The 23,041-nt window shown below is 42.1% G+C and overlaps 1 long non-coding RNA gene across 1 annotated transcript; it reads right to left on the bottom strand.

The window, feature by feature from the left end:
• Nucleotides 1-1,406: 1,406 nt before the first annotated feature.
• LOC129698295 (uncharacterized) lies at nucleotides 1,407-20,907 on the bottom strand. The gene is made up of 3 exons (XR_008723659.1): nucleotides 20,230-20,907; nucleotides 5,754-5,909; nucleotides 1,407-5,163 (listed from the first exon to the last, which is right to left on the bottom strand). It is a non-coding gene; the product is annotated as an uncharacterized LOC129698295 (long non-coding RNA).
• Nucleotides 20,908-23,041: the final 2,134 nt, after the last annotated feature.

The following is a 23,041-nucleotide window of genomic DNA, read 5'->3' as shown; positions in this document are numbered from 1 at the left end:
AAATTCTTATAAATATCTACATTTCCATCAAATGCTGGATTAACTGGTGATAGACTGATTTGAAATTGTGTAAAAATATCACTCTTGATGATTTTCATTTTCTGTTGCACAGGTAGATGGTGTTATATTCAAACGGAGTAAAGGTTGGACATGCTTGGATTGTTTTCTCTAGAATGCAGACCTGAAGGGAGACCTGATAGAATTATATACAATTATGAGAAGCAAATTAGGTCTCCAAATTTGAGGAAGGAAATTCTTGCTATTGAGGGAGTGCAGTGTAGGTTCACAAGGTTCATTCCTGGGGTGGCGGGACTGTCTTATCTTGAGAGAATGGAGTGGCTGGACTTGTATACTCTGGAATTTAGAAGGGCGAGAGGGGATCTTATTGAAACATATAAGATTATTAAGGGTTTGGACACGCTAGAGGCAGGAAACATGTTCCTGATGTTGGGGGAGTCCAGAATAAGGGGCCACAGTTTAAGAATAAGGGGTAAGCCATTTAAAACGGAGATGAGGAAACACTTTTTCACCCAGAGAGTGGCGAGTCTGTGGAATTCTCTGCCTCCGAGGGCTGTGGAGGCCGGTTCTCTGGAAACTTTCAAGCGAGAGCTAGATAGGACAGTCGAAGATAGCAGAGTCAGGAGATATGGGGAGAAAGCAGGAACGGGGTACTGATTGTGGATGACAAGTCATGATCACATTGAATGGCCGGGCTGGCTTGAAGAACCATATGGCCTACTCTTGCACCTATTGTCGATAGCTGGGGTAAACAATCAGAATCTTTTTCCCCAGAGTAGAAATGTCAAAGTCAAGAGGGCAAAGCTTTAAGGGAGGGGAAGCAAAATTTAAAGGAGCTGTTTGGGGCAGGTGTTTTTACGAAGGGGGTAGTATGTGCCTGGAACATGTTGCTGTGGGGGCGGTGGAATCCGATGCTATGAGGCGTTTAAGAGGCCTCATGAATATACTAGGAAAGGAGGGGTATGGATCAGGTGTAGGCAGATTAATCTTGCCAATATGTTCGGCACAAACATTGTGGGCCAAAGGACATATTCCTATGCTGTACTTTACGATATTCTATGGATACAGTTATTTTTAGCTGTTCTGGAAACCCAATACTGACTGTACTTGTGAAATCTTGTAGCTGGGCATTTCTCCTGAACTATCATAGGTTTGTCCTCCATATAGGCTGGTAGGTTCTCTAGAGGCTTTGGAGAGGGTGCAGAAGAGGTTTACCAGGATGCTGCCTGGATTTGAGGGCATTAGCTATGAGACGTGGACAAATTTAAGATTGTTTTTGTTGGAACCTGAGGAAGGACCAAATGGAAGCTTATAAAATGCTGAGAGGCGATAACTAGGCTAGATGGTTTTCAGAACATTTTCCCAGGGTATAAAGATAAAATTCAAGAGGGCATCGCTATGTTCAAAGTGAGAAAGTTCGAAGGAGATGTGCGGGATATGTTTTTTTTTTTTACAGAGAATGATAGGTCTTGTAATGCACTGTCAAGAGGGGTGGTGGAAGCAGATCCTACTGTGGTATTTTAGGGGCTATTAAATATATACAAAATGAAGGCACATATAGCTCGTGCAAGCAGAAGGGGAATAGTTTAAATAGGCTATCATGTTTGGCACAGACACAGTGGGCCAAAGGGCCTGCTCCTCTGCGATAGTGTTCTATGTTCCATTACAGTGTAGATGCAGAGATTCACCAAATTATTCATCAAGGTTTCAAGGTCATTTTATTGTCACCTCTACCAGTTAAGATACAGTGAACTTTGATCAATATACAGCTATACTAAATGAAAAGCAACAAGACACACAACCCACATGAAAGTTAACATAAACATCCACCACAATGGATTCCACATTCCTCACTTTGATGGAAGGCAATAAAGTCCAATCTCTTCCTCTTTGTTCACCCACGGTCGGGGCAGTCAAAGCCCCCACAGCTGACAATCGAAGCCCCCGTCGGGGTGATCGAAACTCCCACGTCTGCAACTCTTAATAGGAAATTGTCACCTATCAGGGAGAAATTAAGTTCCAGATCATTCTGTATTTGAAGTTTGGGCCCCTGAGACCTCATCTTCCAGGCAAAGTAAGCTCCAGGTGAAGATGATCCAATTCAGCAGTGCATTTTCATAATGTAGGCACATTGTGTAGCAATGGCATGAATATTAATTTGTCACACCACCACATTTACTCTATTGTACAAATGACGTATTAATTAGGATAAGTTGTAATGTCGGTTAATTATTATCCCTTAGTCTTCAATCGTACTTTGAGAAAAAGCATACAGATTTGCACAGCCAATACATAAACCATTCAAATTAAACTAGGCAAACTGAAAGCCCCAGAGTCCATCTTTGAAATAGTAAGTTAAATAGAGGTCCCTCTGCTCTCAGTGAGAAGTTCAACAGAAAGGCCACAAGGGTTGGAAATAGTGCCAGTTTTTTGATTCATATTCCTTTTGCCTATAAATCCTCAGGCAACATTGGAATATAAAATTCATCATTCTGAGTTTCTTTTTTTACACTTAAAAGGATACTAATATATTGGACAAGTTTCCAGCATTTTATTTATTGGATTATCTAACAACGTGTAGTTGACATTTAAAATAATCTAAATAATCTCCCATTATACATGGCATGTCAAACTCAGGGGTGAGCTATAGATGAATTGGGTTAGAGGCCAGAGAAAATTAATTCAGGTTTCCTTGAAAATGATTCAGATCCTATTTAGTCATGTATTCTTTCCCCAACGGATCATTCCACATCCGATCAACCATCCACATCGCCAGCAATCCCTAATCATGCTTATGTGCATATTAACCCTAATATGCTAATATGCTTTTTCTGGATGTGGACAACTGATCATGTCCCTGTGTCCTGTAAACTGGAGGAGACTCCAACTGGTAAGTAGGCCTCAAGCATTATATCCCAATGTCCTGCACTGACAGCCTTTTCCATATCTGGCCAATGAATAGCCTTCAAGAATCAAGAATCAAATTATTCAAACAAATCTAATGGAATGTCCATGTGTCCTGTGCAGAGCTCTATAAGGCCACATTGTGAAATCTGAAATGATGCGTGCGTTGCATTTAGCATACAAATCTGCGTTATACCCTTATCTAATAACAACTAACTTGTCCAATAATACCCACACGAGGCCCTCCATAGCATGCGGAGGCCTCATTTCAATTTTCTGCACTGAAAATTGATGAGATTAATTCCAGATCTATTTTTGAGGTATTTGGATTGACCTCACTAAAGTACTTTTGACCAACCCACACTCAGAAGTGAAATTGAAAATTAGTGCACACAGTTACAACACAGCTATGATTTAAACCAGTTAAATGAATACGTTAGAGGGAAATAATTAAGTTTCAAGAGGCGTGTTTTACTGTAATATGCACCAGGATTCAATCAAAGGAATTATTACTTGCTGCAGGTACTGGACATTAGATGCTAAAAGTACAACAAATAAATGTACATGCAGGGTGATTCAAGAGCTTGATGGTTGATGGGAAAAAGCTGTTCTTTAATCTGGAAGTAACAGTTCTCAGGTTCCTGTAACACCTTCTAAATGATATCAGCGAGATAAGAGCATGGCCAGAGTGGTGTGAATCTTTGATGATATTCACTGTCTTCTTGAGATCGCTTCTTGCAGATCCTTTTAATGGTGGGGAGGTCAATACCATGATGGAGCCTCCTTTGTTCCCGAGTGTCAAAAAAACGAAGTTGGCCATGATGCATCCATTCAATATGCTCTCTAATGTATATATGTCAAATTTCAATAGAGTATTCAGTGAGACGAACACACTCCTCAAACTTCTGAGGAAGTAGAGGTGTTGGTGAGCTTTCTTTGTAATTGGAACAATGTGCTGGACCCAGGACTGATCATCAGAGATGTCCATGTCCAGAAACTTGCCATTGACTGTTGACTCTTTTCACTGTTGTCAGCCAATGAAGACAGGAGCATGATCTATTGCATTTGCTTTCCTGAAATCAACAATCAGCCATTGGCTTGCTAACATTGAGGCCAAGATTTTTGTTCTTGTGCCACAAACAGATTATCAACTTCCATTCTGTGCTCCGACTCATCATTTTGAATGAATGAATGAATGATTGAATGAATGAATGGATGGATTAATGAATAAGATTATTGGCCAATTATTCACATACAAGGAATCTGCCTTGAAGCTCCGCCTGCAAGTGACAACATGACATACAGTGACAGTTAGGAATGACACATAAACATTAAACATTAATAATAAAACATTATTGATTAAACATAAAATACCAGAGCAAAAGGAGGCTACAGATTTTTGGTTATTGAGTAGAGCTACTACTCGTGGAAAAAAAGCTGTTTTTATGTCTGGCTGTGGCAGCTTTGACAGTCCGGAGTCGCCTTCCAGAGGGAAGTGATTCAATGCGTTTGTGGCCAGTGTGAGAGGGGTGAAGGAGGATCTTACCTGCTGCTCGCTTCCTGGCCTTTGCAATGTACAGTTCGTCAATGGAGGGAAGGTTGCAGCCAACAACCTTCTCAGCTGATTGGACGATTCGCTGCAGCCTCCAGGTGTCGTGCTTGGTGGCTGAGCCAAACCAGGCCATGATGGAAAAGGTGAGAACAGACTCTACCATGGCCATATAGAATTGGACCATCATTGCCTGTGGCAGATTGTGCTTCCTCAGCTGCCGCAGGAAGTACATCTTCTGTTGTGCCTTTTTGATTAGCCATTCTTCATCCAACGTGGGTGGTATCATTGACAAATATAAAGATAGCATTGGAGCCATGTCTGGACACACAGCCATGGATATAGAGAGTAGACCAGGGCCTGAGCACAATCATGAGATGCTCTTTACTGATGGTCAGCGAGGAGATTGTTGTTACCAATTCATATTAATTGAAAGCCTGTTGATGAGGAAGTCGAGGTCCAGTTGCATAAGGATAAGGGATCCAATTCGTTGAGTTGACAATGAGTTCGGAAGGGTTGATGGTGCTGTACGCCAAGCTCTAGTTGCTGAACAACAGCCTGACACATGTGTTCCTGTTGTCCAAGTGATCCAGCACAGATTGGAAAGCCAGTGAGATTGCATCTGCTGTCGATCTGTTGTAATGACGGGTGAATTAAACTGGGCCCAGATCATTACTAAAGCAGAAGTTAACCTGGATTGTAAAGGTTCATTTTTACTTCAAACAGATAACAACACAAAAGTTAGTACTACAGCAGTAAAATCTTTATTTTGCCCAGGCGGGTGTGGCAGTCAACTCTCACAGTATGTAAAATACAGACTATCGAGTCACTCTATCCCCACACACAGAGGTAACGTTCAATCAGATATATTTATACCCCAATAATCAGCAATTCAGCAATTCTTTATCTTACAGAGCATTGTACGGCCTCTTGCCTGGTAGGATTGAAAGGTTCTTCCGATAGAGGAAAGGTTAGCCCATATATAGTTATGCTGAAGAAGCTAGTTTTATGCAGATTCAAGCACGTTATTTGACTTGTTGATATACATTGCAATCTATAGAGCAGAGGGAAAGAACCGTTGTCTGAGCATTTTTCTGATTGTTTATATCACAGAGCAAAAATATCGAGTGTTATAGTGTTGTAATTTCGCTGGTGATTTAGATGAATATCGAGTGCTATAGAAGGGCAAAAACATTTTAAAACTTTTTAATCTTTAAACTTTCTCAAGGTCATAACCAATCTCTCAAAGAGCATCATAAAAATGGACATGAGTCCTACTCACACAGCTGGGAAATCATTGAGGCATAACAATTTGTTCTTCGTAAGGGCCTGTCCCACTCGGGCAACCTAATCCGCGAGTCCAGAAGAGCGCATTCTCCTGGAAAGCCCCCAGCTGGATCGACCGTCCACGTCTAAACCGCGAGCTGGATCGACGGAACTGCAAGCAAGCGAGAACACACACACACACAGGGGGTTAGAAATGGCCAGTGAGGTAAACAAACATAATAGTTGAGTGGCAAATGACAATAGTGCTACCTTTCCAATATTTAACTGAAGGAAATAATGGATTATTGGGGCTGTAGGTTGTGACAGACAGCCTGACACCTTGCATGTCATTTTAATATTACACTTATCCCATACCCCTGGATATTCCGGATTAATAAATTAAGGTTTTGTCAACTAATTACAAGTCAGGCTAATTACAAATCAATCACATTAGCCAACTACGACGCGAAGCGCTGAGCATTGGGATCCAGACATCATGGACAACTGGCTTCAGTTCCCCGCTCACATCTGGCAGTGCTCTCGGTCTGAACAAGGGACCACAGAGCGCTTTTGAAAGTGGGGGGCTGAGCGATCACTGATCACTGGCCTTGGGGGGTACCCGATGAGGAAGTGGAGCAACAGAGTGAGGAGAGAGGGTGTGGAAGTAGCGTGTGTCCCCTCCCACGGTAGGGACTTTTTGAAATTTGATTAATTAAAATCATGTTTTAGTGCATTGCAGGTATGATTTCAATGTTTTTTGTATGAAGTATTTTTAAGAGGTAACTTTTTAAGGGGTAACTTTTTCCACACAAAGGGTGGTGGGTGTATGGAACAAGCTGCCAGAGGAGGCAGTTGAGGCAGGGACTTTCCAACATTTAAGACACAGTTAGACTGATACATGGATAGGACAGGTTTGGAGGGATATGGACCAAAAGCAGGTAGTGTAGTTGGGACATGTTGGCGGGTGTGGGCAGGTTGCGCCGAAGTACCTGTTTTCACACTGTATCACTCTATGATTACGTTATACCTCCACCATGCATGAATGCTTCAAAATCAAGTGGTCGAGTTTTATTGCCATATAATCAAACATAGAAAATAGGCCATTCGACCCTTCGAGCCAGCACTGCCATTCAATATGATCATGGCTGGTCATCTAAAATCAGTACCTATTTCCTGTTTTTACCCCATATTCCTTGATTTCGCTAGCCGCAAGAGCTAAATGTAACTCACTTGAAAACATCCAGTGAATTGGCTTCCACTGCCTTCTGTGGCAGAGAATTCCACAGATTCACAACTCTCTGGGTGAAGAAAGTTTGTCCTCATCTTAGTCCTAACTGGCCTACCATTTATTCTTAAACTGTGACCCCCTGGTTCTGAACTCCCCCAACATCGGGAACATTTTTCCTGCAGTTACAGTAAGTGAAAATCTAGCAGACAAGCAGGATGCTTTCTCCAATCACCCCCAATTGAAGACCACTATCTTCCATCGTTTCTACCCTGTGCTTGGTACCTACTTCCAGCAGCCACTGGTTGTCCTCCAGGATACACCAAGCTGCAGCCTGAAGGGCCTGTCCCACTTAGGCAATCTTTTGGGCGACTACAAGCGACAGTGGCAACAATTTTTGCTGTCGGAGGTTGTCGCGAGGTGTCGTAGGTGAATGCTAGTAAAACTAGTCCCTGACAGTCGCCTAAAGAGTCGCCTCAGTGGGACAGGCCCATACGTGCGTGGGAATAGCGTAGATTAGGGGAGCCGTGACCAGCTGCGTCACTCATTGTCCAGCCCACTCTCCAAGTCACTGATAGACACAAAAAGCCGGAGTAACATCCAATTTCCTCTCTGTGTCTGTGGACCGACTCCAAGCACCAGAGGCCCATTGAACTGTGGCGCTGCTCGATACGTGATTGGCTTTGTGGAGATCAGAGCCAGATGTCACCATGTCCCGGCACTCGGCCCTACACAGCCCTGCTAGCCAGACAGGGTTCAGTTTGGAGATACAGCGCGGAAACAGGCCCTTCGGCCCACCGACCAGCGATCCCCGCACATTAACACTATCCTACACACACTAGGGACAATTTACACTTATACCAAGCCAATTAACCAGACCTTCAGTCTGAAGAAGGGTCTTGACCCGAAAGGTCACCCATTCCTTCCCTCCAGAGATGCTGCCTGTCCCGTTAAATTACTCCAGCACTTTGTGTCTATTAGTTTAAACCAGCATCTGCAGTTCCTTCCTACACATGTACCTGCCCAAATGCCGTTTAAATGGCATTGTGGTAATTTCAAGTGTAGAATGAAGACAAGATTGTTTAGTTGTCGCGTGCAGCGACATTCTCAGTTGCTGCACCTTAACAGGCCGGTTAAAGCAACAACACACAGATACATGTAAATAGATTGATTTAGTTTATTATTGCCACCTGTAGCGAGGTACAGGGAAAGCTTTTGTTGCGTGCTATCCGGTAAATGTAAGCAAGCCGCTCACAATGTACAAGTAAAGGAGAACAGGCGCAACATATATAATCATTAATACAACGGATTAATAATCAGTAATATTGGATAATCATCCCGGCATATCAGCGGAGGCCCAAGTAATAACATTACAATTAATGCCCCATAGCGCCGGAGACAAGGGTTCAATCCTGGTCTGTGTGGAGTTTGCATGTTCTCCCTGTGACAGCGTGGGTTTCCTCCGGGTACTCCGGTTTCCTCCCACATCCCAAAGACGTGCGAGTTTGTAGGTTAATTGGCCCTCTGTAAATTGCCCCCTAGTGTGTAGGGAGTGGATGAGAAAGTGGGATAACATAGAACCAGTGTAAACGGGTGATCGATGGTCGGCATGGACTCGAGGGGCCGAAAGGCTGTTTCCATGCTGTATCATTGAACTAATTATAATATTGAACACATCAAGACTTACCTATCGGATTTGAACATGAACAATATTACCCCAAGGTTGCAGAGTATTTGAATGGCATTTACTGCATAATCCCCGAGGTTATTCTTTGGAAAGTGAAGGACAAAGTTAATCTCTACAAGTTTCATTTTCTGAAGTTAATTCATATTTACCATCTTGCCTTTGCTTATTTGTTCCTGCGATACATGAATCCAAGACTTACATTTAAAGATGAACAAAATATCAATTTAAAGACAGATATCAACTAATTTCCCCGATTGAGTATGAATATCGATTTCTTTAACATCCCCTCTCACTCCCTCCCTCTTCCACCTGAGTGGTACTAGCTTCAAATCAACCAACAGTGGAAATACTGTGGTTGCTAGAGTGCATCAGAGTCTGGGTGTGTCTTATGACCAGTGACTAAGCAATTGCAGGACTGCCAACTCTCACGCTTTGAGCACGAGACTCACGCATTTCGACAAATTCTCACGCTCTCACGCTGATCACAAATTTCTCCCGCTCTGTCGTGCTGTTGGGTCTCATTGTGTGAAAAGGAACTGCAGATGCTGGTTTAAACCGAAGAGAGACACAAAATGCTGGAGCAACCCAGCGGGACAGGCAGCATCTCTGGAGAGAAGGAATGAGTGACGTTTCGGGTCGAGACCCTTCTAAAGGTTTCGGGTAGAGACCCTTAGAAGGTTCACGACCAGAAACGTCATCCATTCCTTCTCTCCAGAGATGCTGCCTGATCCATGCCGGCCACCAGGGCGAATTTGGCACAGAGAGTAACGGCAGCGGCTCAACGCGTCCGACGCCTCAGACGGCACAGGACTCTTACACTGCTCCAATGGCCGGAGCTGCAGCGAGCGACTTGCCAGCCCGGCAAACACTCGCCAGCCCCGGCTCCCCATCCGCATCTGTCCCCGCCGCTACTTCTGCTTCCATCCCTCCCTCAGCCCCGGCTCTCCAACACCCACGGCCCATGCAGCTGATATACGTTTTGAAATTCTCGTTGATCACAGAATTTCTCATGACAGAGCATGCGAAATTTGTGGTCAGCGTGAGAGCGTGAGAATTTGTCAAAATGTGTGAGTCTCACGCTCAAAGCGTGAGAGTTGGCAGCTATGCAATAGCTTAGTCACTGGTCATAAGACATGCCAGACTCTGATGCACTCTAGCAACCACAGTATTTCCATTTTTGGTCCATTTGATTTTTTGAGCAATTATAATACCTATGTTAAGGGAATACCTCCATGGGCTTTTCCATAGCCATCCAACAGCCATGTTGGAACCATTGGATTAGGACGGCAAAGACAAAGTGCAAAACATGTTGCAGTTAATGTTATTACAATTGGATGAGATTTTCACAGATAGCTGCTGACTGGGATACAGCTTCCTCCTACTTATAAAGCTCATTAGCTGTTTTTTGTAAAACTGGTGGCAAAGGCTGTCATCATATGAAGGCAAGCTTGTTTAAGATGGTTTGATCACAATCTGTCAAATGCTGCAGGACATCCCTGGTGTTATAGTCCCTTGGCTGGACTATAAGGGGTTTAATCCTTTACCAGTTTTAATGTGAGAGCATTTTTCATTGTATCGACCTAGTGCACATGCAGATGGATTATACTCTCGAGTCATCAACTCCCATCTATGGATACTGCCTGTTGTTACTCTTTGGTTTGTTGTGATACTCAATGCAGTTGATGCGACAAACTGCCACAGAGTTAAGACATTATGACTGCTGCAAGGAAACTGAACATTGATCAGAATAATTAATTGAAACCCTCTGTTCTATAATCAGCTATATATGTTTTGTATGTCATAGACAATGGACAATAGGTGCAGGAGTAGGCCATTCGGCCCTTTGAGCCAGCACCACCATTCAATGTGACCATGGCTGATCATCCCCAATCAGTGCCCCGTTCCTGCCTTCCTCCTAGATCCCTTGACTCCGCTATCTTTAAGAGCCCTATCTAGCTCTCTCTTGAAAGCATCCAGAGAACCAGCCTCCACCGCCCTCTGAGGCAGAGAATTTCACACTCACAACTCGCTGTGTGAAAAATGAGAGATGTCACTAATACAATGGCTGGTGGACAAATCCACAGTGGAAAGTTATCTGTCATTTGGCATTAAACTGACAGTCTTGCTGAAAATGTTCATAGTGCTTGATGTGAATATTGTAAAATTAAGGCTGAGGCTGTGAGAAATATTATTCTGAGGTTAATTTGTTGTGTAGCAAAGAATTCATTGCTGCTGCCCGAATTTTAGATTGAAACGGGAATCAGATGGGAAGAGGTGATAAAAAGAGTAAGTGCTGAAAACACTCAGCAGGCCGACCAGCATCTGTGGAAACCGGTTTACTGTTTCTGGTGAGATATCTTTTGTCAGAACTGGAATGTTGTTGAGATTGATCAAAAACATGCAAAGCCAAAGCACCAATGTGCTTTGGAGATATTAATTCCTTGCTCCAATGTACATTTTCTTAGCTAGTTTCTATCCCTATTCTTCAGTTGTCTCCCTAAGAAGAATAGGGAATCTGCCCAAAAGATCAAGTAAGAAATCTCCTAATGGAAATAAGTTTTATACATTGCACTTCTGTTGATCTGATGCGACATAAGAGACAGGTCGAGGCTTCTGATACACAACATACCTCAAGTCATGTCAAGTGAGTTTATTGTCATGTGTCCCTGATAGGACAATGAAATTCTTGCTTTGCTTCAGCACAGAACATAGTAGGCATTTACTACAAAACAGATCAGTGTGCCCATATACCATAATATAAATATGTACACGCATGAATAAATAAACTGATAAAGTGCAAATAACAGATAATGGGTTATTGATGATCAGAGTTTTGTCCGAGCCAGGTTTAATAGCCTGATGGCTGTGGGGAAGTAGCTATTCCTGAACCTGGTTGTTGCAGTCTTCAGGCTCCTGTACCTTCTACCTGAAGGTAGCAGGGAGATCAGTGTGTGGCCAGGATAGTGTGGGTCTTTGATGATACTGTCAGCCTTTTTGAGGCAGCGACTGTGATAAATCCCCTCAATGTACCTTTCAATACAGCTACAAATATATGTTTTATTTCTTCATAGAAGTACTTGATGTTACAAGTCTGCATCTCTTAAAGGTAAGGTGCTCGCAGTTGTTTGGAAGCAAATCTGATCTAGGAAAAGGTGATAGTAGAATTGCATGGGGGAGAGGTGGATCCAAAATCTTTGGCTGCTGCTAGAAAGTTTATGTAGGTAGGTAGAAGAATTTCATGTAACTAAGAATTCCAAGTAAGAATGTCATTGTTCTATCTGGGTCATATGACAATAAAACACTCTTGGCTAGAAGGAATTGTTACTATATGTTCGGAGTCAGCTAGCTCTTCAGAAACACACTCAGAGCAGGTAGCTATGAAGATTAATGCTGAGAGTCCAAATCCAAGCACTTGGATACAATGATGAAGGAAGTTTAATGACAAGGTTAGAGAATACACCTTTATCTGATATATTACATAAGCTCCACCATGAGCTAAAGACACAGCTCAGTTTACCACACCTGGAGAGATATGGATTATGTACAGGTAGATAAAGAGATGGTCTTGGCATAATGTTTGGCACAGACCTTGTGGACCAAAGGGCTCTCTCTTTCTCTATCATTAGCCACCTACTCAATAAGCTCTAATTATAATTCATACCTATCATTCAAAAGATCCAGCACGCACTCGTAAACGTGCTGCAAGCCTCACACCCACATCTCACAACTTGCACATACTGCAATGGCCAAATCTAGGCTGAATCCTCCAGAGATTACGCACTTTCACAATTAACTTTTCCTTCACCCTTAAATCTAATCAGGTTTAAATGCTCCAGATTACCTTCAATGCCAACACACCCAAAACCACAACGTTATTACTGAGGTTTATTTATTTCAGATGCTATGAAATGTAATATGGCAGGCAGAGAGGAAGAGCAAGATGACAGAGATGATGAAAACTGTGTGTCATTGGACCCGGGACCAATGTAATGAGTGGAAATTGTCCATGAGCAGTGGAGTTGGGTTGCCCAAGGCCAGGCAGATGGAAAACATTATTTTAAATCAAGGACATGTGGGATTTTCTGCAGAGATTTCAGTCGAAGACTTTGATGAGACAACTACAGATGATGCACAATTAAATTATTGGTGGATTGGAAAGCATGCAAGAAATCCTGTTGAGTACAAAGGAGGATGAAAACCTGACACCAATTTGGGACAGGATTTTGTGCAGAAACTAATTGAACTCTTTCCTTTTGGAAATCAGTCACCAAATTAATTTAAACCTTTGTGCAACCTTTCATGAAGCAGTGTTTCATGCTCTATTTCAATGCAGTACAGACAACTTGAGTTCTGTCCACATCCTACAATGGACATTGGGAAGATGGTGTGCAACAGTCTGAATTTTTAATTTTAACAGATCACTGTGACTACTGAGAAACCATGGCAAATTTGAGTATACCAGTGTAATGTATTCATGCATATTCATGTATATGATAATGAGTTGGTGCTCAATATAAGCATGGAATGTTGGGTAATAAATCTCACTCTTGTGATCCAGGCAACCTGCGTGCGTGTAAGTTGTTATTCATTCTGTCGTCCGGAATATAACAACCAGCATTCTTCATGCAACCCTTCCAAGGAGCACCAACCCACCGTCCCCTTTTATGAAGACAGCAATCTTTCTCCCAATAACACCAAGGCAGCAACGGCAAGATCAGTAATTATTTCCTATTCCCTTGATGGAGATATTCCCAGAATTTTCATATGTCATAGGAGCAGGATTAGACCATTTAGCCATTGGGTCTATGCCACAATTGAAGCACGGCTGATCTATCTTTCCTCCCAACCCCATTCTTCTGCATTCTCCACACAACCTTTGATACCCTTGCTCATTAAGAACATGTCAATCGTGACTTTTAAAAATACCCAATAACTTGGCCTCCACAGATGGCTGTGGCAATGAATTCCACATAGCCACCAGTTTTATGAGATGGGGTACTTTAGGATTAGGATCTGATGATAATGAAGGAACCATCATATATTTACTAGTCAGATGGGAAGATGGAGTAGAGCCAACTCAAGGAATCAGTGCTTTTTTTTTTAAGGTCTATTCTGCAACCATAATATATCAGAATTGGAGGAAATTAATATTTAAGATGGTGGTTGGGATGTAACCATGTAGGTTGCTTTGAACTAGATAGTGCCAAGCTTTTCCTGCCCTGGAATTGCTTTCATTCAGTCAGGTGGAAAATATTCTACCATAATCCCGATAAGCAAAAATATTGATATCCTGGCATCAATAGGTGAGGCACTCACCATAAGAAACTCAGCTTATCATGCACTCCAGCAACTACAGTATTTCCATTACTGGCCCATTTGAGTTTTTGAACATTGACAATATATAAATTATCGCTACAAGTATTCGCCTTTGATCGGAGCTACATTCATACAGTTGGGTGGAACATATTCCTCCACAATCCTGATCTTTCACCTAAACTGGGAAGGGGTTAACAGACTTGCAGACCATGATGGTACGAGGCTTTGCAGATATTATCTCCTTCCACTGAACCACATTCCTCAACACCTCCTGTCTATTTACTTCAATTCACTAATTTTCCCCAGGAAGGATAGTGAGTTAGTCCAAAAAAAATGTTTTTCAACGTGAGCTAGTCATCCCCCTGCATCTTTGTGGCTCCAAGGACCCAGATTAATATTTTTGATGGAAGAACATTCATTTCAACAATTGAGAAACAAAGGTGTACGTTTTTCATGAAAAACGTAAATTGTGACAGAAATAGCGAACCTAATAACAGAGCTGCCGGGTTGAACAGACAACAAATGAAATGCACAGGAGCAAACAAAAACATTGTTCTATTGCACTACCTAGTGGCTACTTGGAGAATACCAAAGGTAGAGAACTGACAGCCAGCTACTTGTCTACAATACAATACAATACCTTTTATTGTCATTTGAGCCTCAGTGAGGCTCAAACGAAATTCTGTTTCCACAGCCATACAAACAAAGACAATTCCTAGACATACACACAATTTAATTCACACAAACATCCGTCACATTGGCCCCACTGTGATGGAAGGCAAAGTATTTTCTCTCCCCTGTTCTCCATGTCTCTCCCGATGTCCAAGCCCCAGGAGGGCGATGTCCCACGGCCATTTTAGGCCGCGCTGGGCGATTTACGTCCCTGCTCCCGGTCTAAAAGTCTCGAAGTTGGAGCCCCCGGCGGGCGCTGGAATGTCCCACGGCCATGAAGCCGCGCCGGGCGATGTACGACCCCGCTCCGGTTCGTTCCAACCCCGCGACACGGGCTGGCGAAGTCGCATTGCGGGAGCTCCGGGAAGCGGTCTCTCTCCGCCCGGACCCGCGAGCTCCCGATGTCCCAGTCCACCGGACCTGCGGCTGCATTGCTGGAGCCTCCGAGCCCCAGGAGTCGAGTCGCAGCAGCGAGTCACCACCGCTCCCCACGCTCCGAGGCCGGCCAGCCCCACGATGGTGCGTAGTCCGCAGCTCTGCAGTCTCCAGAGCCCCCGGGTCATTCAGGTTGGAGGCCGCTCCACGGTGCTAGGCCCCAACCACAACGGAGACCCGACAGGGAAAAGGTCGGGTCTCCCGGACAGGGAAGAGATTTAAAAAAAAAGACAGACAGGCTGTAGGGGCCGCTGCAACTGGTGAGTCGCGCCGCCAATCTTGGCACAAAAGAATGTTTTGTAAAAGTCAGCTTTACAAATACTATTACAATAGTTCTAACTCTGCGAGAATCTGCCAGCTCAACAACTAATTCACCAGTTAGACACAAAATGCTGAAGTAAATCAGTGCAACAGGCAGCATCTCTGGAGAGAAGGAATGGGTGCTGTTTCGGGCCGAGACCCTTCTTCAGACCGATGTCAGGGAAATGGGAGGTACATTGATAAGGAAGTGTATTGATAAGGAAATGTAAGTTGTGAAAACAGGACGAAGGGAATGGATATCAAGGAAAAAGTAGAATAGATCTTTGTTAGTTGGGAGGTGGTAATAACAAAGCAAACAGAGATAAAATGTAGTCAGAGACAGAAAGACTGGCCGGAGAACTGGGAAGGGGAGGGGATGGAGAGAGAGGGAAAGCAAGGGTTACTTGAAGTTATAGAAGCCAATGTTCATACCGCTGTGGTGTAAGTTGCATATAAGAATGTCTATTTTGGTTCATAAATCATTTGAGCATAAAAGACAAATTCCATCATTAGTTCATCATGCCATTTGTGCTTTTTGCCAAGTTAGCAGGCAATCGTGAATGACCTGCTAGCTCAAAAACATTTGAGTTGATCGCAACAATCTTAATAATCTAGATGAAAACTTGAAACTCTGACTGGATCAGATCTGGCACCTTTCTCATTGCATAGGTTATTACTAAGACGTACACAATATGAGCATTCACTATTTCCCATTGAAGCAGAAAGCTATTGTCAACGTTGTTAAGAGGATAGATAGGAGTAACTGCACATTCAAATACTTTCCTGTGGTAAGGATTCATCACAGATTGGGCGGAATCAACTATTCCCATTAAAATGAAAAAAAAAAACCTCTCCTGGCACAAGGTGATATTTCCCTAACATAGTATCAGGAGAAATATCCAAAATTTTCATTTTGTGCTGGAGTCACTGATCCAGTTGTAATGTCCTAACTCTAATAGACTAAACCGAGGCAATGTAAAAAATATGCCTTTTTAAAATTTATTTGCAAGGTCTGGACATTTCTGACAATACCAGAATTCATTGCTTACTCCTAATTGACCTTGAGAGGATGGTGGTAAGCAGGCACCTTGAATGGCTGCAGTTCTTCTGGTGAAGGTATTCCGACAGTGCTGTTGGGAAAGGAGTTCCAAGATTTAGACCAAGCAACGATGAAGGATCAGTGATATATTTCCAAGTCAGAATTGTGTGCGACTTGGAAAAGAACCTGTAGGTGTTGCCCATGCAAATAATGGCTTTATCCTCGGTGGCAGAATTCATGGATATGCAAATGCTGATGGAGTAGCAGTGTATTTTGTGGATGATACACAGTGCAGCTATTGTGTGATGATGGAAGAGGGAATGAAAATGTAAGGTGATGTAAGGTCCAACTACAGAACCTACAAACATAGCAGCAACTGGACATGAAACTAGTGGGTAGTCAATCACCCATCCTGGTCACCACACCTCAACTACTACCATGGTAACATATTAATACAACAAGTAAGTAATTTTAAGGGGATGGGATATTTTTAGGTTATTCTATTTTTGTTTGTCCAATTAGGTGTAACCAGAACATAGATAAATATAGCACGGGAAAAGGTTATTTGGCCCACAATGTCCATACTTAACATGGAGTCAAATTAAACTAATCTCCTCTGTCTGCAGGTGATCCAGATAGTCAGATAGTAAATATAGAATTTATTGAGAACAGAAAATGCTAGAAACACGCAGCATATCAGGCATCATCCATTGCACGAGAAACAGAGTTAAGATGTCAGGTCTGAGGCCCACCATCAGAACAGTTCTGCTGAAAGGTCTTTGATCTTTTCTGGCTTAGATGGTATCTGACCTGCTGAGTGTTTAGATCATTTTCTGGTTTTGTTTCAGATATTCAACACGTGCAGTTTTTTAAAAAATATTCAGTAATTATTAATGTCATATTTTTAATACTTTGCTCCGATTTTAGTAAAACATTATTCAGACTTTAAAAAAAATAATTTGCTAAAGAATGTTACAATAAGTGGTTATTGAAAGAGAAGTTCAGATTCAGAATTTAAATGTGCTGGTTCAGAGGTGCAAAGTTGAGCCTGGTAATGTGCTCTAATGTTGGGGTGTTGAATGGTGGGGTGTTGAATGGTGAGAGCTGATTTGCTTCTAATATATGGACATTTTCATCAAGCCAGCAAGCCAAGAGGAGCGTGCTGGTGAAAGATGCGAGAAGATTGTAGATGGGACATGGCAAGAGCATAGGTATCGAAATGTGGATATAACTATTGACACCACTCTACTGGTGGATACATTTATTGGTTGTCCCCTTCAAGCAGTCTTTCCAATAGTGACCATATTGAACTTATTATTCGGGTGGTTTAAGCAGTTACAAACATATAGTACTTGCTTGACGAGAGGGCATTAAACAGCTGTATCTTTATTATTTCCAAGAATGACGATGGGTGCAATTTCAGCCAGAATGTATACATGTTAACTACGTTATGTTGAAGAATTTGTAGTGGATGAGTAGTAGAAATGGGTAGTCTATACTCCAATTTCCAGCTTTATAATGTGATTTCATAATTTGAAAATTTGGGATAATTCAACATTGCTTTAGCTAATAAATATTAAATCTATAATAGCACTAAAATTCAAAATTGTCACCAAACTTTATCTAACAGGTTTGTCAAATCTTTGATGTTTAAGCTAGCCCTAATGCTTTGGGGTGCTGCCAGTGAAGTCAGTGCTCAACCTATAATTATCCCTTTGTTCAAAGAGATTTACACATTTCTATTGAAGATTTAGACAAAAGCATTTTTTATTACTCTTTCATTTCTTTATTCTGTTTCCAGGTGCTGACATTCCACCAACCAACTTGCTCATAGTTTCACATTTTAATATTGGAAGTTTTGTAGGTGGGATTTTGTTGGTTTTGGGTCTCATAATTGTCTGCTACTTTGGATGGAAAATCTGCATTTCCAGCGAAGGCAGGTGATACAGGATCATGTAAGAAACTAACATCATAATGCAATTCAATTGCATCGTGCTCTAATGTTGTTAGAAGTTGCATATTTTAAAGTATTATGAATAGCTCAACTTGTTAAAATAATCAATAGCCAAATCAAATAGGACATGTTCAACACTTGGTCTATATTAAAATAGCCCATTGTCTCTGTGCTTAGAAATAATATGATTTTCAAGATTACTTGAACCAATCACTGATCATTAGTGAACTTTGTTACCAGCCATAGCTGCTATCTAACTGTGAAACTATCAAGGAAAGAGAACCTAGAAAGAAAAAGTATCAAATCAAAATCATAATCTCCGTTGTGTGGTTTAAAACATCAGCGTTACAATTGAAATTTACTGTAATGCAGTGTTGTCGAACAGCAGGATTTATAGGCAAGACATTTTTAAGTATTACATATTCAAGGTTTAATTACATGATGCAAAATATAAATAAAAATTAAAGTTGAAACATTGGGCCTCAATTAGGATATTAGGTGCAATATTTTATGGCATATTACACAAAGAATCTTGAGACTCGATGGCATGTATGGCAAAGGATCACTAGTATAGGAATAAAGACGTGGGGAAAATAGTTGTTGGGTATCTTGTGTCTATGGGCTCTCAGTCATGTAATATTGCTATTTTTCATCATTAACCGTTTAAAAATTCAGAAGTGAAATGCAATAATGACATTTTTCCAGATCATTCGGGAAATTTGACAAGGCACTAACAAGAGTATATTTCAGTCTGACGTGATATTCTGGTGACTTTGGGCAAAGTTGACGTGAGCATTCTTATGACAACATGGATTTGCCAGGCCAGCCCATAAAGCAGTTACATCCATCCTCGCACCCATACTGCAACCGTCCTTCACAACAGAACTAACTCTTTCTTTCACCATAATCACCCTCCCAAACTGATGTCCAGTAATCCCATTTCTAAATCACTGCTGGAATCCTAAAATAGACACAAAAAGCTGGAGTAACTCAGCAAGACAGGCAGCATTTCTGGAGAGAATAAATGGGTGTCGTTTCAGGTCGAGATCCTTCCTCAGACTGAAAGTCATGGAAAATGGAAACGAGAGATAGACGATGATGTAGTGAGATAAAGAACAATAAATGAAAGATATGCAAAAAAGTTACAATGATAAAGGAAACAGGCCATTGTTAGCTGTTTGTTGGGTGAAAACAAGAAGCTGGTGCGACCTGGGTGGGGAAGGGATGGAAAGAGAGGGAATGCCGGGGTTATTTGCGTATTTTTCATTTATTTTGCATTCATTTTTGCATATCTTTCATTCATTGTTCTATATCTCTCTACACCATCATCTATATCTCTTCTTTCCCTTTCCCCTGACACTGTCTGAAGAAGGGTCTCGACCCGAAATGTCACCCATTCCTTCTCTCCAGAGATGCTGCCTGTCCCGCTGCGTTATTCCAGCTTTATGTTTTGTTGTGTAACTTCCAACCATCCATCCACATGTACCAGCTCCAACTGCAGCTCCAGCTACACAGCTTTCCCACTCTCCCAACCCATTTCCAACCCGACATAGCACAGGCCACATTGGGTATGTGGCCACTGGCATTTTAAAGATACAGTTTTAATGTTACACTGTTGCTTCAGTGTAACTGAAATTTGTATCACATGGCTTATACAGCCCCCCCGGCTCCTCCACCCCCACCAATATAAAATTATAAAAGCATATTTTAAATGCACTCATTTCAACTTGGTTTGTTCAGAGCAAAAGCTCACTAAATTTGAGAGGACACCAGGCAGGAGCAAATTTTATTATAATGAAAGCAGCACTGGAGTTTCACAGCAGTTAATAATGGTATCTCATAGTTCCAAAGGCCCAGAACTGACCTTGACCTCAGATGGTGTTGGTGTGGAATTTTCACATTCACATCATGAATGAATGGGTTACATTGGCTGCTCCAATTTCCTCCCACATCCCATAGACATGCTGATAGCTGTTAACAAATAAACATAAATTCCTTGTTAACATCAATGCAATACTCCAATCTGACACAAAGTTGAATTCAGGATACATTTCAGGCTTTGAGCCATTCTAAGATTTTACTCAAATGCTGTCCATATGCCGGAATAACTAGGTTTTTGTTCTGACTTTATGACCATGTTATAGCCTGTCGGGTCTATCAACCCCAACAAAACAGAATACATAATTATCTCCTTGTCAGCCTGAGCTTACTGTGTTAACAATGGCTTGCTGCCTTACTACAAAACCACAATTAACACATTTTAAATAATTAATTGATTGAAAATGCAAGGGAGACTAGATGTAATACAGTGCTATCCATTTCTGTCCACACTTCTTGATCAATTATAACTATGTCACATAAATTAGCAACAATATTAATCTAAGATGGTGTGAATCACAACGTGTGGTGATCATGGATTACATTATTGATGTTTTATTGATCAATCACTTATTAGCAGCTTTTTGTCTTGTAAAAAAAAGAGAATTGTACGAAACAAAATCTTATTTTTGTTAGTAGAACAGTTCACAATCATTCACTCCAACATCAGAGAAGTAGCCACCCTCTATAATACAAGCATATTTCATTACCATGCATTTCAAGGTCATACACATTATTGGTTAAATTCAGTTAGTTTCATATAAGGTTTTCAGTGACAGTTGCTTTGTTCTTGACAATTGTTCCTTCTCTCTAAGACCAGGAAGAGAGTCCAGAAACTAGAGGCTAGTTATGGAACACATTAAATCAATTTTTGTGTACCTTCGATTTTCCAGCATCTGCAGTTCCTTCTTGAACAAATCAATCTACCAAGTAGCCTTGACCCACTGTAGTTTGCTTACCACCACAACAGGTCCACAGCTGATGCCATCTTCCTGCCTCTACACTCATCCCTGGAACACCTAGATAATAGAGGCACCTACACCAGGCCTACATTCACTCTGCTTTTAACATCATTATCCCATCCAAGCTCATCACCTATCTCATAAAACTTGGAGTCAGCTCTCATCTCTACAACTGGATCCTCGACTCCCTGACCGAAGGACCACAATCAGTGAGGATAGGGACAAATCAACCTCTACAATAATCCTCAGCACTTGTGCTCCACAAGGATGCATTCTCAGCCCCCATCTTCACTCCTTATACACCCACTTGGCAATGCAGACAAGTACAAATCCAATTTAATTTACAAATTCGTAAACAACATCACCGTTGTGGACCGCATATCAAATAATGAAACGATGGAGCACAGGAAGGGGATTGAGAACCCCATGACCTGATGTCAAGACAACGATCTTTCTCTCAATGTCAGCAAGACAAAGGAGAAAGTGATCGACTTCAGGAAGCGAAGTGGTACAGAAAAACAGGTGTGGATTGATGGCGCCAAAGTAGAGATGCTTGAAAGCTTCATGTTCAAAGGAGTAAATATCACCAGCAATTTATTGAAGCAATGGCAAAAAAAGCACACCAACGCCTCTACTTCTTTGGAAGGCCTAGGAAGTTTGGCATGTCCCCAACAACTCTCACCAACTTCTACAGATGTGCCGTAGAAAGCATTTTACTGGGATGCATCACAGCATGGTTTGGGAACAGCTCCATCCAAGTCTGCAAGAAATTGCAGAGAATTGTGGTTGCAGCCCAGACCATCACACAAACTAACCTCCCTTCCATTGACCCCATTTACACTTCACCCTGCCTCGTCAAGGCCACCAGGATAATTAAGGGCGCGTCTCACATCAGTCACTCCTTCTTCTCCCCTCTCCCATCAGGCAAGAGGTACAGGTGTGAAAATGCACAAATCCAGATTCAGGGGCAGTTCCTTCCCAGTTGTTATCAGGCAACTCAACCAACCTGTACTGGCTGGCAGACAGGAAGCAAAGAGTAGGAGTAAACGGGTCCTTTTCACAATGGCAGGCAGTGACTAGTGGGGTACCGCAAGGCACAGTGCTGGGACCCCAGCTATTTACGATATATATTAATGATTTGGATGAGGGAATTGAATGCAACATCTCCAAGTTTGCAGATGACACGAAGCTGGGGGGCAGTGCTAGCTGCGAGGAGGATGCTAGGAGGCTGCAAGGTGACTTGGATAGGCTGGGTGAGTGGGCATATGCATGGCAGATGCAGTATAATGTGGATAAATGTGAGGTTATCCACTTTGGTGGCAAAAGCAGGAAAGTAGACTATTATCTGATTGGTGGCCAATTAGGAAAAGGGGAGATGCAACAAGACCTGGGTGTCATGGTACACCAGTCATTGAAAGTAGGCATGCAGGTGCAGCAGGCAGTGAAGAAAGCGAATGGCATGTTAGCATTTATAGCAAAAGTATTTGAGTATAGGAGCAGGGAGGGTCTACTGCAGTTGTACAGGGTCTTGGCGAGACCACACCTGGAGTATTGCGTACAGTTTTGGCCTCCTAATCTGAGGAAAGACATTCTTGCCCTAGAGGGAGTACAGAGAAGGTTCACCAAACTGATTCCTGGGATGTCAGGACTTTCATATGAAGAAAGACTGGATAGACTCGGCTTGTACTCGATAGAATTTAGAAGATTGTGGGGGGATCTTATAGAAACTTACAAAATTCTTAAGGGGTTGGACAGGCTAGATGCAGGAAGATTGTTCCCGATGTTGGGGAAGTCCAGAACAAGGGGTCACAGTTTAAGGATAAGGGGGAAATCTTT

Source organism: Leucoraja erinacea, chromosome 6 (assembly GCF_028641065.1).
Source record: "Leucoraja erinacea ecotype New England chromosome 6, Leri_hhj_1, whole genome shotgun sequence".
Classification (NCBI taxonomy): domain Eukaryota; kingdom Metazoa; phylum Chordata; class Chondrichthyes; order Rajiformes; family Rajidae; genus Leucoraja; species Leucoraja erinaceus.
This window is presented reverse-complemented; position numbering and strand designations above follow the sequence as displayed.